Source organism: Schistocerca cancellata, chromosome 11, assembly GCF_023864275.1.
Source record: "Schistocerca cancellata isolate TAMUIC-IGC-003103 chromosome 11, iqSchCanc2.1, whole genome shotgun sequence".
NCBI classification, from domain to species: Eukaryota; Metazoa; Arthropoda; class Insecta; order Orthoptera; family Acrididae; genus Schistocerca; species Schistocerca cancellata.
In genome coordinates, this window is record NC_064636.1 from 10,599,538 (window position 1) to 10,613,848 (window position 14,311).

The following is a 14,311-nucleotide window of genomic DNA, read 5'->3' on the forward strand; positions in this document are numbered from 1 at the left end:
GGCCACGAAACGAGTGAAGTATTTGACAGATAGTAATTCAAATCGATCTCTGCACGACAGTGCACAGTACCGACACATTCCGAAAAGCCGCGAGTGAAAACACGATTTTTCAGGGAGTCCTACGTCGGGTTCCACCGAACGGGGAGATAAGGGGTCGAGTGTTTCGGACAGCCCTCGGCCTAATGACCGTTCGTACACGTGTCGAAGAACTGGCATACAGTAGGTACCCTACAGTGCAGCGTCAAAATTTAAACATTAAAATGTCCGACACAGGCAAATCGAGCAAATCTTTCTTTATTTTCCGTTACGTACGATCTAGGACGGGCCTCAAACGACTTTCAAAAAGCACCATTTGTTCGTGGGTGGGTCCCGATTCTCGGGTACCAAAATTACTAATCCTGGTGACGGCCATACCTATAATTTCTATTTGTGGCAAATAGTCGCATTTTTACCATACGTTCTCAGGGAACTTCAGAACTTCTTTTATACCAGTATCCATTTGCGAGATCTAGAGGTTAAAAGTTTCCGTAGTTATGCGTAAATGTAGTTTAACTTACGTAGTGTACACGTGGCGAGTGTTCTGGGGTCATCACGAGCGTTACGAGGTCACCGATAAAAGTTTCTCACACGCCGCCTTCTTACGACAGACACTTCACGCGTAAACGGGTTACCTCGACCCGGAAATTAGTCGATAGTGCCACCTGGCAGTGCAAACACCAAACAACAAAAATATTTTGTCACACAAAATTCTTTGTACTTGCAAGCCAAACACCATATTTTTTGATAAACTGCAAATGTAGTCTAAAAATATTCAATTTTACACAGCAGACTGTAAGCGAGAAAGGAAAGAGACAGCGGGACAGAGAGACAGTGAAATTGGCAGAGTTGTGAGGCAGTGTTAAGGAACAGCGAGAGAAAGGGACGAAGGCAGTGAGAGTGGGAGAGGAAGAGCGGAGAAAGTGCTGGTGGGGGACAAGATGGACTGCGGGTTGGTTGGTTTGTGGGGATTAAAGGCACCAGACTGCTACGGTCATCGGTCCCTTTTTCCAAATACTAAGAACACCCACAGAGAATAAAAACGATTAACAGAATAGATCACAGACGACACAGAACAAGAGAAACTTAGACAAAGACAAGACAAAACGAACTAAAATCACACAGAGTGTGACACGGTGGTTGGCCGACCATAGAAATAAAAATAAAAAAATAAAATTAAAATAAAAAGGGACAGCGGGAGGGAGTATACAGACAACGGCAGTGAGGGGGAGACAAAGAGAGACTGGGCGAAATGTCGGGTGCCAAAGAGTGCGAGTCTGTTTGCGTGCCAAAATGTTTGGTGTGGAACGCAGAATTAGGACTGAGGCCACTAGTTCCCCGCATTTCTGTCAGAGTTTTTTCAAGAGGAGTGCTCTGACAAAAGCTGTTTTCAGTGCTGCATGTGCAACTCTAACCTAAATTCATAAAATTTCTTTTCCTCTTCATCCAGTTGTCTCCATATCCGTAAATAAAAATCTGCAGTTATTCGGAAAGCAATACACGCCAGTAACGAGAAGTTTCGTATGTACTAGCAGTACTACATACTCTCTACTACATAAGCTGTTTAATCTTTTTCGTATTTATATTGTCGTCTCTGGATTTAACCGAGCATACAGCACGTACCGACTCGATACTCTCTCGTGGGTTATCACTTTCTTCCACTGACCCATTAGATATGAAAATTTCGCAAATAGGATAACATCTTTTACTCGGTCTTAGCAGAACCTGCAATTTATCCGAATTGAAAAAAACAGTGCCGCCCTGCCCCTCCCCACTCCCCTCTAGAACACTTCCCGATTTGAAATTTGCTAGCGGCCCGAAACTGTGTGCGACACTGTCATTCGAACCCGGAACCTGACCTTTTGTGAGCAGCATTCTCGCCCGACTAGCTACCCGGGCACAAAAAATGACTGTACAGCACCGACAGCCGGGAGTCCACACCCGGGGAAGTTCGGCCGCCCAGTCACGAGTCGATTCGCGACCTTCCGTTGCGGCTTCACGTTTGCGGCTTCACGTCTGCCGGTCACTGTGTGACGAAAAATATCCGAACATTCTTATCTGATGTGGAATACACTACTAGGTGTCTCAGGAGAAGACTTTTCGTATAAACGGGGGTGGGGAATACTGCGTCACCGACAGAGAAACAGTAACAGCAGAACGGGCTAGTCAGGAGAGCTCACTAACTTCTAACTCCGAGCAGTCACCCGACGTCAGCCGAGTAACGAGTCCACCGGGGGACATTCGAAGCGCTCTGAAACCACCCCAGTCGACTGTCGGTGACGCGACTGGAAATGTGAAATAACGACCCGAGCTAAACCGACACCTAGTGTAAGGACGGAGGGGGACCATCTAGTGCAGTGGAAGACGATCGCGAAAAATTGCGCGATATTGGCAGAAGGAATCACTGGCAAATTCCCGGGTGCTACGAGCAGTCCGACTGGCACAATAACTGTGTGTGGGGAATTAAAAAGAACGAGGTACGACAGTCGAGCCTCTCGTTTCTGTCGTCGGCAAAGTCTCCGGTCCACCGACTCCGATTCGATCGGAAACCGACGTGCACGGTGACCGTAGATTTTAAGGAAGGACGGGCGTACGGCAGTCAGTCGCAATCCCTTTAGTTTTTATTATGCTCGCAAATCTAGATTTTGGATATAAATAGCTATCTTCAGTGCTAACGTGAAAGAAAAAATAACACAGGATTAAAATTAAGTTACCGTATGTCACACAATAAGCAAACACCGTGTTCAGTTATCCACTCTTGTTCAAAAATAGCTGCTATTGAATAACACGGTGTTTACTTATTATTCTATGTACAGTAAAGTAATTTTGATCCAGTAGCACTGAAGATGGCTATTTATAGCTGAAACCTAGATTTGCGAGCATAAAAAACCCCTAATGAGATTGTGACTGACTGCTGTGTGCCTCACCTTCGTTAAAGTTGGAGGTGTTATAAAGGGCAATGCCACTGCTCAGTGGGAAGAAGTTATTCTGACTAATCAGTCACACTATACTACGAGGCAGTCCGACGGAAGGGATCGGGTACGGCAAACGCCTGGAGAACGTTTGCTGCCACAGTGTGTGGTGGCAGCAGTGAAATACGAAGGTGGTGGCGGTGTTACGGTACGAGGACATTTTTCACAGAGTGTGGTCCCATGACTGGGCTTAAGACAACGCTAAATGCAAAGGGATACAAACACATTATACAGCACTGTGTACTACGTACAGCACAGGAACAGTCGGAGATGAAATTGTTTCTACTGGCATGACAGTGCACCCTGTCGTAAGGCATCGTCTGCAGGGAAGTGGTCTGTGAAAAACAACCTTCCCAAAACAGAGCAATCGGCCCAGTGTCCCCGACGCGAACTCACCGGAAAACATTCGGAATCTGAACGTCGACTTTGATCCGGACCCTGGCACCGGTTATCACTACCTTCCACGGTTTCAGGTTTTGACGATGAAGATTGGGTTGCCATTCCTTTGCAGGCATTAAGAACTTAATCAAAAGTATTATTAAGGTGCTCTAAAGCTCGAGGGAGGGGGGGGGGGGGGGGGGGGGGAGTTGCTGCACACCCTGTACGAATGTCTATAAATACCTGCCTGGATACTTCTCTACGTTCCGATCCTACAGAAGGTTTCCCGTGTACTGAAACACTGCAAGCAAATGCAAGGTTCCAGATTTGAGTCCCAGTCCGGCAGGCAGTTTTGACCTGCCGGGAAGTTTTGGCATTCCCTCGTCGGTACGGACACACTGTTAATTTGCTCTGTTGACAGCAAAACAAACTGAAGGCAATTTCAGTTACAGTCTGTCCACAAATCTAGCTTTGGAAATTTACTTTAAAAGGGTCAATCCAAATGAAGTGGTCCAATAAAAATTAAGTTAGTTGCTCGACCATTTTTAAATATTGTAGTAGAATTAAATCGGGCGATGCTGCGGGAATTAGATTAGGAAATGAGACACTTAAAGTAGTAAATAAGTTTTGCTATTTGGGGACCAAAATAGCTGATGATGGTCGAAGTCGAGAGGATATAAAATGTAGACTGGCAATGGCGAATAAAGCATTTCTGAAGAAGAGAAATTTGTTAACATCCAGTATAGATTTAAGTGTCAGGAAGTCGTTTCTGAAAGTATTTGTATGGAGTGTAGCCATGTATGGAAGTGAAATGTGGACGATACATAGTTTGGACATGAAGAGAATAGAAGCTTTCGAAATGTGGTGCTACAGAAGAATGCTGAAGATTAGATGGGTATATAATTAGTGAGGAGGCATTGAATAGAACTGGAGAGAAGAGAAATTTGTGGCACAACTTGACTAGAAGAAGGGATCGGTTGGTAGGACATGTTCTGAGGCATCAAGAGATCACCAATTTAGTATTGGAGGGCAGCGTTGAGGGTAAAAATCGTAGAGGGAGACCAAGAGACGAATACACTAAGCAGATTCAGGTAGGTTGCAGTAGGTACTGGGAGATGAAGAAGCTTGCACAGGATAGAATAGCATGGAGATCTGCATCAAACCAGACTCTGGACTGTGGACCACAATAACAACATATGTGATTACCCTATAATTGAGAAATTTGAAGCAATTATTAAAAAAATTTACCTTTCGCCTTTACTGACGGGAAACCATTTTCATTTGTAAGCCGCAACGATGTTTCAGCGTAGAGATGTTACCAAAAATATCAATATCTCTGCACTGGGTTAAGTTACAACATTTCAATTGACACGATTATTTTTAGAAAAGTGTCCTCTACAACATTGTCTATTACACAAAATACCCTAAATTCAAAAATGACCAGTCAAAATTACTTCCAAAGGTTAGTATCCAAATTTTCAAAATTCCACTTTTTAGGCCCAAAAATAACAAACAAGGTGTGATTAATGAGAATCTATTTTTGTTTTCATATTCAGAACCACTTCTTTCATTCTCGATCAGAAAATAGGTGTTTGTTGTTGTTGTTGTTGTTGTTGTGGTGGTGGTCTTCAGTCGTGAGACTGGTTTGATGCAGCTCTCCATGCTACTCTATCCTGTGCAAGCTTCTTGATCTCCCAGTACCTACTGCAACCTACATCCTTCTGAATCTGCTTAGTGTATTCATCTCTTGGTCTCCCCCTACGATTTTTATCCTCCACGCTGCCCTCCAATACTAAATTGGTGATCCCTCAATGCCTCAGAACATGTCCTACCAACCGATCCCTTCTTCTAGTCAAGTTGTGCCACAATTTTCTCTTCTCTCCAGTTCTATTCAATATCTCCTCACTAATTATATAACCATCTAATCTTCAGCATTCTTCTGTAGCACCACATTTCGAAAGCTTCTATTCTCTTCATGTCCAAACTATGTATCATTCACGTTTCACTTCCATACATGGCTACACTCCATACAAATACTTTCCTGACACTTAAATCTATGCTCGATGTTAATAAATTTCTCTTCTTCAGAAACTCTTTCCTTGCCATTGCCTGTCTACATTTTATATCCTCTCTACTTCGACCATCATCAGTTATTTTGCTCCCCAAATAGCAAAATTCCTTTACTACTTTAAGTGTATCATTTCCTGATCTAATTCTCTCAGCATCAACCGACTTAATTTGACTACATTCAATTATCCTCGTTTTGCTTGTTTATCTTATACCCTCCTTTCAAGACACTATCCATTCCGTTCAACTGCTCTTAAAAGTCCTTTGCTGTCTCTGACAGAATTACAATGTCATCGGCGAACCTCAAAGTTTTTATTTCTTCTCCATGGATTTTAATACCTACTCCGAATTTTTCTTTTGTTTCCTTCACTGCTTGCTCAATATACAGATTGAATAACATCGGGGAGAGACTACAACCCTGTCTCATTCCCTTCCCAACCACTGCTTCCCTTTCATGCCCCTCGACTCTTATAACTGCCATCTGGTTTCTGTACAAATTGTAAATAGCCTTTCGCTTCCTGTATTTTACCCCTGCCACCTTCAGAATTTGAAAGAGCGTATTGGTTGGTTGGTTGGTTTGGGGGATGAAAGGGACCAGACTGCTACGGTCATCGGTCCCTTTTTCCAAAGACAAAGAACATCCACAGAGAATAAAAACGAGGAACAGAATAGACACAGACGATACAGAACAAAAGAAACGGAGACAAGGACAAGACAAAACGAACTAAAACCACACAGAGTGTGACAGTGGATGGCTGACCATAGAAATAAAGAAGGAAAAGCCAACCACTTAGAAACACATCAAAAAATCAGTTTAAAATCATAGGCCAAATGCCAGAATCAGCACAAAACAATAAAATAAAACAGAAACACTCAGATTAAATGATAAAATCCCCCTGCCCGAATAAAACGTAAAACTAAGTCAGCCATAGTGGAGTCGTCTGTTAGAAGGGCAGGGAGCGTATCAGGCAGCGCAAATGTCTGCCTGACCACAGCTAAAAGGGGGCAGGCCATCAAAATGTGGGCCACTGTCAAAGCTGACCCACATCGACATAGAGGAGGGTCCTCCCGGCGCAGTAAATAACTGTGTGTCAGCCGGGAGTGGCCAATGCGGAGCCGGCAAAGAACTACTGAGTCCCTGCGAGTGGCTCGCAGGGATGACCGCCACACAACCGTCTTCTCCTTGACATCACGGAGTTTATTGCGCGTTGTCAGTTCGCGCCATTCATCATCCCATAGCGCCATGATTTTGCGGCGGAAGACTGCCCGCAAATCAGTCTCTGGGAGGCCAACGTCCAGAGATGGCTTACTGGTGGCCTCTTTCGCCAGGCGGTCAACATGTTCGTTACCCGGGATACCGACATGACCGGGGGTCCACACAAAGACCACAGAGCGGCCGCAACGGGCAAGAGTATGCAGAGACTCATGGATAGCCATCACCAGACAAGAATGAGGAAAACACTGGTCGAGAGTTCGTAAACCGCTCAGGGAATCGCTACAGATAACGAAGGACTCACCTGAGCAGGAGCGGATATACTCGAGGGCTCGAAAGATGGCGACTAGCTCAGCAGTGTAAACGCTGCAGCCAGCCGCCAAGGACCGTTGTTCGGAATGGTCCCCTAGAGTTAGCGCATACCCGACACGACCAGCAACCATCGAACCGTCGGTGTAAACAATGCCAGAGCCCTGATACGTGGCCAGGATGGAATAAAAGCGGCGGCGGAAGGCCTCTGGAGGGACTGAGTCCTTCGGGCCCTGTGCCAAGTCAAGCCAAAGGCAAGGGCGACGAACACACCATGGGGGTGTATGCAAAGTAGCCCGGAAAGGAGGGGGAACAGTGAAAACCTGAAGCCCAGAGAGAAGCTCTTTGACGCGGACCGCTATTGTACAACCAGACCGGGGCCGACGTTCTGGCAGACGGACGACAGATCGCGGGAACAGGAGACGATAGTTTGGATGCCCGGGCGAGCTTAGAACATGGGCAGCATAAGCGGCCAGCAAACGTTGGCGCCGGAACCGCAGTGGAGGTACACCTGCCTCCACTAGTACGCTGTCCACAGGGCTGGTGCGGAAAGCACCAGTGGCAAGGCGTATCCCGCTGTGGAGAATTGGGTCCAGCACCCGTAACGCAGATGGGGACGCTGAGCCATAAGCCAGGCTCCCATAATCCAGACGGGATTGGATTAACGCCTGGTAGAGCCGCAACAGGGTAGATCGGTCGGCGCCCCAGCGGGTGTGGCTCAAACATCGCAGAGCATTGAGATGCCGCCAACACGTCTGTTTAAGCTGCCGGATATGAGGCAGCCAAGTCAACCGGGCATCGAAAACCACCCCCAAAAACCTGTGGGGCTCCACCACAGCAAGGAGTTCATCGGCAAGATAAAGCCGCGGCTCAGGATGGACTGTTCGGCGCCGGCAGAAATGCATAACGCGGGTCTTGGCTGCCGAAAACTGAAACCCATGCGCTACAGCCCAAGACTGCGCCTTACAGATAGCGCCCTGTAGCTGACGTTCAACAGCTGCAATGCCAGTAGAGCTGTAGTAAAGGCAGAAGTCGTCAGCATACAGGGAAGCGGAGACAGAATTTCCCACAGCCGCAGCAAGCCCGTTAATGGCTATTAAAAACAGAAAGACACTTAAAACAGAACCCTGTGGCACACCGTTCTCCTGGACGTGGGAGGAACTATACGAGGCCGCGACTTGCACGCGGAAGGTACGACACGACAGAAAATTGTGGATAAAAATCGGCAGAGGACCCCGAAGACCCCATCCATGAAGCGTAGAAAGGATGTGATGACGCCATGTCGTATCGTACGCCTTCCGCATGTCGAAAAAGACAGCGACCAGGTGCTGACGGCGGGCAAAAGCAGTACGGATGGCCGACTCCAGGCTCACCAGATTGTCGGTGGCGGAGCGGCCTTTACGGAACCCACCCTGAGACGGAGCCAGAAGGCCCCGAGACTCCAGCGCCGGCTCACCATCCGTTCAAGCAACTTGCAAAGAACGTTGGTGAGGCTAATGGAACGGTAGCTGTCCACCTCCAGAGGGGTCTTTACAGGTTTCAAAACGGGGATGACAACGCCTTCCCGCCATTGCGACGGAAACTCCCCCTCGACCCAGAGACGGTTGTAAAGAACAAGAAGGCGCCGCTGGCAGTCCACTGAAAGGTGTTTCAGCATCTGACAGTGGATGCCATCTGGCCCAGGAGCGGTATCAGGGCAAGCAGCTAGGGCACTGCGAAATTCCCACTCACTGAATGGAGCATTGTAAGATTCTGGGTGGTTGGCGCGAAACGAAAGGCTCCGACGTTCCATCCGCTCTTTAATGGAGCGGAAGGCCTGGGGGTAATTCGCAGAAGCGGAACTCATAGCAAAATGCTCTGCTAAGTGATTGGCAATGACATCAGAGTCAGTACAAACTGCTCCATTCAGTGAGAGCGCAGGGACGCTGGCAGGGGTCCGATAGCCGTAGACGCGTCGAATCTTGGCCCAGACCTGCGAAGGAGTGACATGGAGGCCAATGGTGGTCACATACCGCTCCCAGCACTCCTTCTTGCCTTGGCGGATAAGGAGGCAGGCCCGCGCACGCAGCCGTTTGAAGGCGATAAGGTGGTCCATGGAGGGATGTCGCTTGTGACGCTGGAGCGCCCGCCGGCGATCTTTAATCGCATCAGCGATCTCAGGCGACCACCAAGGCACAGCCTTACGCCGAGGGGACCCAGAAGAACGGGGAATGGCAGATTCGGCGGCAGTAACGATGCTGGTGGTGACCGATTGAACCACCGCATCAATGTCATCAGTAGAGAGAGGCTCAATAGCGGCAGTGGAGGAGAACAAGTCCCAGTCAGCCTTATTCATAGCCCATCTGCTAGGGCGCCCAGAAGAGTGACACTGTGGTAGTGACAAAAAGAGCGGAAAGTGGTCACTACCACACAGGTCGTCATGCACACTCCATCGGACAGACGGTAAGAGGCTATGGCTACAGATGGAAAGGTCAATGGCGGAGTAGGTGCCATGCGCCACACTGAAGTGTGTGAAGGCACCATCATTTAACAGCGAGAGATCGAGCTGCAACAATAAATGCTCAATGATGGCGCCTCGACCTGTTGCCACTGACCCACCCCACAGAGGGTTATGGGCGTTGAAGTCGCCCAATAACAAGAAAGGTGGCGGCAATTGGGCTACCAGTGCAGCCAGGACATGCTGCGAGACCTCACCATCCGGTGGAAGGTAAAGACTGCAAACGGTAACAGCCTGTGGCGTCCACACCCGAACAGCGACAGCCTCTAAAGGCGTTTGGAGAGGGACAGACTCGCTGTGCAGAGTGTGAAGGACATATATGCAGACGCCTCCAGACACCCTTTCATAAGCCGCCCGGTTCTTATAATAACCCCGATAGCCATGGAGGGCGGGGGTTCGCATTGCTGGAAACCAAGTTTCCTGCAGAGCAATGCAAAGGAAAGGATGAAGGCTGATAAGGTGGCGGAGCTCAGCTAGATGGTGGAAGAAACCGCTGCAGTTCCACTGGAGGATGGTATTGGCCACGGATGGGAAAGGCGTGAAGGGACTGGGGAGGCAGATTACGCCTCCGGGGCCCCTGCTGCTACTGAGTCACCACCTGTACAAACGTCATCTATTGCGTCCGAGGGACTGGCGAGATCCATGTCCTCAGCGGACGCCAGAATCTCCACTTCATCTTCGGACGCAGAGGGAGAAGGTTGCGGTGGGACAGGTGCCACCGCAATTTCAGGATGCTTGGGAGCCTTTTTCTTCGACTGCTTTGCGCGCTGTGCCTTAGGTGGTTCTGGCTGGGAGGGCCTCACTGGGTCAGTCTCAGGGACTGAAGACGACCGTGACGCCCTACGACCAGCGACCGGTGGTTGTTTGACAAACTTGCGGGTGTCCGCTTTGGCACTGGGCAAAGCCTGGGATGGGAGGGCCCCAAGGGACCCCTTCCGGGCGAGTGGAGCCGAAGAAGGCTCACGCTTCTCCGGCTGTGAATGGGGAACAGATGTCCCCGGTGGTTGGGGTGGTGTTGCTCCTGAAGTAGTTGGAGCAGGAGCAACAGGGAGTGAAGTGCCCCCCACAACCAAGGGGGCCGGTGAACTCTGACAGAGCTGAGATCGAACTGATGTTGCAGCAGCGGCATAGGTAGACACCACGGGCACAGGATGTAGCCGCTCATATTTCCGCCTTGCCTCGGTGTAGGTCAGGCGGTCCAGGGTCTTATATTCCATTATCTTCCTTTCTTTCTGGAAGATCCTACAGTCCGGCGAGCAGGGGGAATGGTGTTCTCCGCAGTTAACACAGATAGGAGGCGGGGCACATGGAGTATCAGGATGCGAAGGACGTCCACAATCCCGACACGTGATGCTGGAAGTACAGCGAGATGAAATGTGCCCGAACTTCCAGCATTTAAAACACCGCATTGGAGGAGGGATATATGGCTTCACATCACAACGGTAAACCATCACCTTAACCTTTTCGGGTAAGACATCACCCTCAAAGGCCAAGATGAAGGCACCGGTGGCTACCTGATTATCCCTCGGACCCCGATGGACGCGCCGGACGAAGTGAACACCTCGTCGTTCGAGGTTGGCGCGTAATTCATCGTCGGACTGCAGAAGAAGATCCCTGCGGAATATAATACCCTGGACCATGTTGAGACTCTTATGCGGCGTGATGTTAACTGAAACATCCCCCAACTTGTCACAATTGAGCAACCTCCGTGACTGGGCAGAGGATGCCGTTTTGATGAGCACAGAACCACAGCGCATCTTGGACAAGCCCTCCACCTCCCCGAACTTGTCCTCTAAATGCTCCACAAAAAACTGGGGCTTGGTTGACATAAACGATTCCCCATCAACTCGCGTACACACAAGGAACCGGGGTGAATATTCTCCACTGCCTTCTTTTGCCATACGTTTCTCCCATGGAGTGGCCAGGGAGGGAAATGATCGTGGTTCGTATTTCCTGCCGTTGAGGTTAGACCTCAATCGCTTAGAGACTGCTGGTGGAGGCCCACCAGCGAGAGATGATGTACCACGCTTCATTGCGGGTCATCCGCCCTGATGCCACCTACTCCGACCGAGGGCCCTCCCCACGGGCGCCACCCAGCCGCAGCAATAGCCACTTGGCAGGATGGCCATTGCCGGGAGTCCTGATGCCCCAGGGAGACGGGCATCTACTCCTTGGCATACGTGGGGAGTTAACGGCGCAGGCATCAGTAGAGCGATCCCTGTGTTGTCAGGGGGCTACAACCAAGAGGGTACATGGCGGCCCCACCACAACGGACTGGCTACCGTGCTGGATCTTAGGTGCAAAACTGTCCAAGGTCGTCGTCGCAGGTAAAAGAAACACTGCAGAGTGCAGCGTGGGAATCGCACCCAGGGACGTATCCTCACCCAAGAGATGGAAAACGAGCGGGACACCATTGCAACGACGAAAAATCCGGCTAAAGGTCTCAATGCACGACGGATACAGTGCACCATGTAAGGCGCCCTTCCCCAATTGGCTCGCTCTTCGGAATAATTTAGAAAGATGGAGGTTAAACCCGAGAGGGGACCATCACATAAGACCGAAACATGTGAGACTCCTTTTAGTCGCCTCTTACGACAGGCAGGAATACCGCGGGCCTATTCTAACCCCCGAACCCGCAGGGGGGCTCAGGACTGGAGACAACAACAACAACAACAGAAATAATGTTGGTATCTGTATTATTAAAGCACGATTCCAAGTCTTTTTTCCTAATTTTGTCTCAAATTTGTTGTACCTTATTTCCAATAGCTGCTTTTCTTTTTATGCTACTTAAATTTATTATTTTCGAAGCAGGAGGTGTGTCTAACTTAGATCAAGAAAATCCAATATGCTAACAGCTTCCTCATTAGGAATATAAATGTCATTAACAAGGTTACATGATTCAGGTTCTGGATTCACAACAAATATTTTGGAGTAACAATTTGGGCACAAGGAATTCCCAGGAATCGCATTATGTTTCACTTGGGAAGCTGTTTCACTCTCACAAAACAAGGACAAATGTTCACATTTTATTTCCCTCAAACCGTTAGTAATAGGCTTTTTACTGACTAAGTGGATCACAGTACTTTCTTCCAAAAACGTTGTTTTGCTTCAGAATATATTTCTTCTCATGATACTCACACACCGATGTTACAGAAGAACTTACTCGAAATTTAAAGCAAGTTTGTCCAACTTCATCAAAGTCACTGACATCTTCAAGTTTTATTAAACTGAACCGTAAACTGTTTTGTGACACACTTCTGTCCAACAGAGCACTGTTCATCCATGTTATTGCATTCCAGTTAATCTCTCAAATTTAATTACAAATCACACAGAGAACAAAGCACACAACACATTTTACACTCTCGATGAAGTAAGTACATCCACTCCAACAAAGGTTTCAGAACAGACTGCCTACAACAATGCCACATCCAGCAATAATCTACTTCTTTAATGACAATAAACCTAAATGTAAATGGGCATTTTTATTACCATAGAACAAAAGCCAAAGCTCCTATTGTTTAATATTGCATTATTAAAAGTAAACAAACTAAATGAATATTGGGTGACAGTGTTAACTAAATATATGTCACAATTAAATTTTATTACAATGAAACAATAAACCATTTAAATAGGCAACAGCCATAAGATCAGTTGTAGAGTAATGTGAATTATCTCCTCATTTTCAAAGATTAATATCTTTGTTCACCATCAGATATCAATGTTGAAATTTTTACAGAACATTGCTATCATATAGGTGTACAAACTGTGCAAAAATCATATTTTCATATGCAGTCCCACCTGAGATAACTAACCCCAAACTTTACAAAAAATGAAAATTCTCAAATTTCAAAAGTTCATAAAAAATTAAGGAAACATTTGATAGTGTTCTTGCTCTATACGAGGCTAGTATTGTATGATATCTAACTACAGGAAAAAAAATACACTCTCATATATCACTCCTTGTTTGTTATTTTTGAGCCTAAAAAGTGTTTTTTTGAAAATTTGGATACCAAACTTTGGAGCTCATTTTGACTGGTTATTTTTGAATTTAGGGTATTTTTCTGTAATAGACAATGTCATGTCATGTCAACTGCACTGTTGTAACTTAACCCAGCACAGAGGTATTCAAATTTTCGCTAATGTCTCCAGACCAAAAAATCGTAGCACGCCTATAAATAAAAATGGCCACCATCCAGTAAAGGTGCAAGATACATTATTTTAAAAACCTGTTTTGAACTTTCCAAATACAGGGCAATCACATATAAAAAATGAAAATATTTAAAAATGGTCAAGCAACCATCACTGGACCACTTCGTATGGATTGACCCTAAAACTTTATTGGAGCAAATAGACCCATTACAGGAATTATCACTCAGTACGCACAAACCTGTAGGCGACGTCCTCGTCCGACAGTGAGGTCTGCCCGCTGCTTCGCTCCGGCCACAGAGGAACCTGTAACAACACACACAGCTTTGTGCTTTATATTTTCTACCTGCCGCCACAAAAAAATGTTCTTACTCTATAATTAAATTAAATAACAGCTAAATGTGAAAACTGTGGTGTGCTGCAATACAGATGAATCAGCTCTGTTACACTTTATGGCACAACCACTCGACACCTCAAACATTGTGTAGCCCCAAACACTCCTGCCCCCTAAGTGCTAAGATCATATTGGATTAATGGTCAACAGAGACAAAAGCTAAAATACAAGGGTGGTTCAAAAAGTGAGGTAACTATTCCTCTGCGACATAGGACGTCAAACGGATACACTACGTGATCAAAACTATCTGGACACTTCCAAAAACATACTTTTTCGTATTAGGTGCATTATGCTGCCAC

The 14,311-nt window shown here is 47.2% G+C and overlaps 1 protein-coding gene across 2 annotated transcripts in view; it reads right to left on the bottom strand.

The window, feature by feature from the left end:
* Positions 1 to 14,311, bottom strand: part of LOC126108724 (transcription initiation factor TFIID subunit 12-like) — a 54,336-nt gene that overhangs the window by 16,670 nt on the left and 23,355 nt on the right. For both annotated transcript variants that reach the window (XM_049914056.1, XM_049914057.1), the window contains exon 2: positions 13,860 to 13,924. The gene's annotated coding sequence lies outside the window, so the exon portion shown is untranslated. The remainder of the gene's footprint in view (positions 1 to 13,859; positions 13,925 to 14,311) is intronic.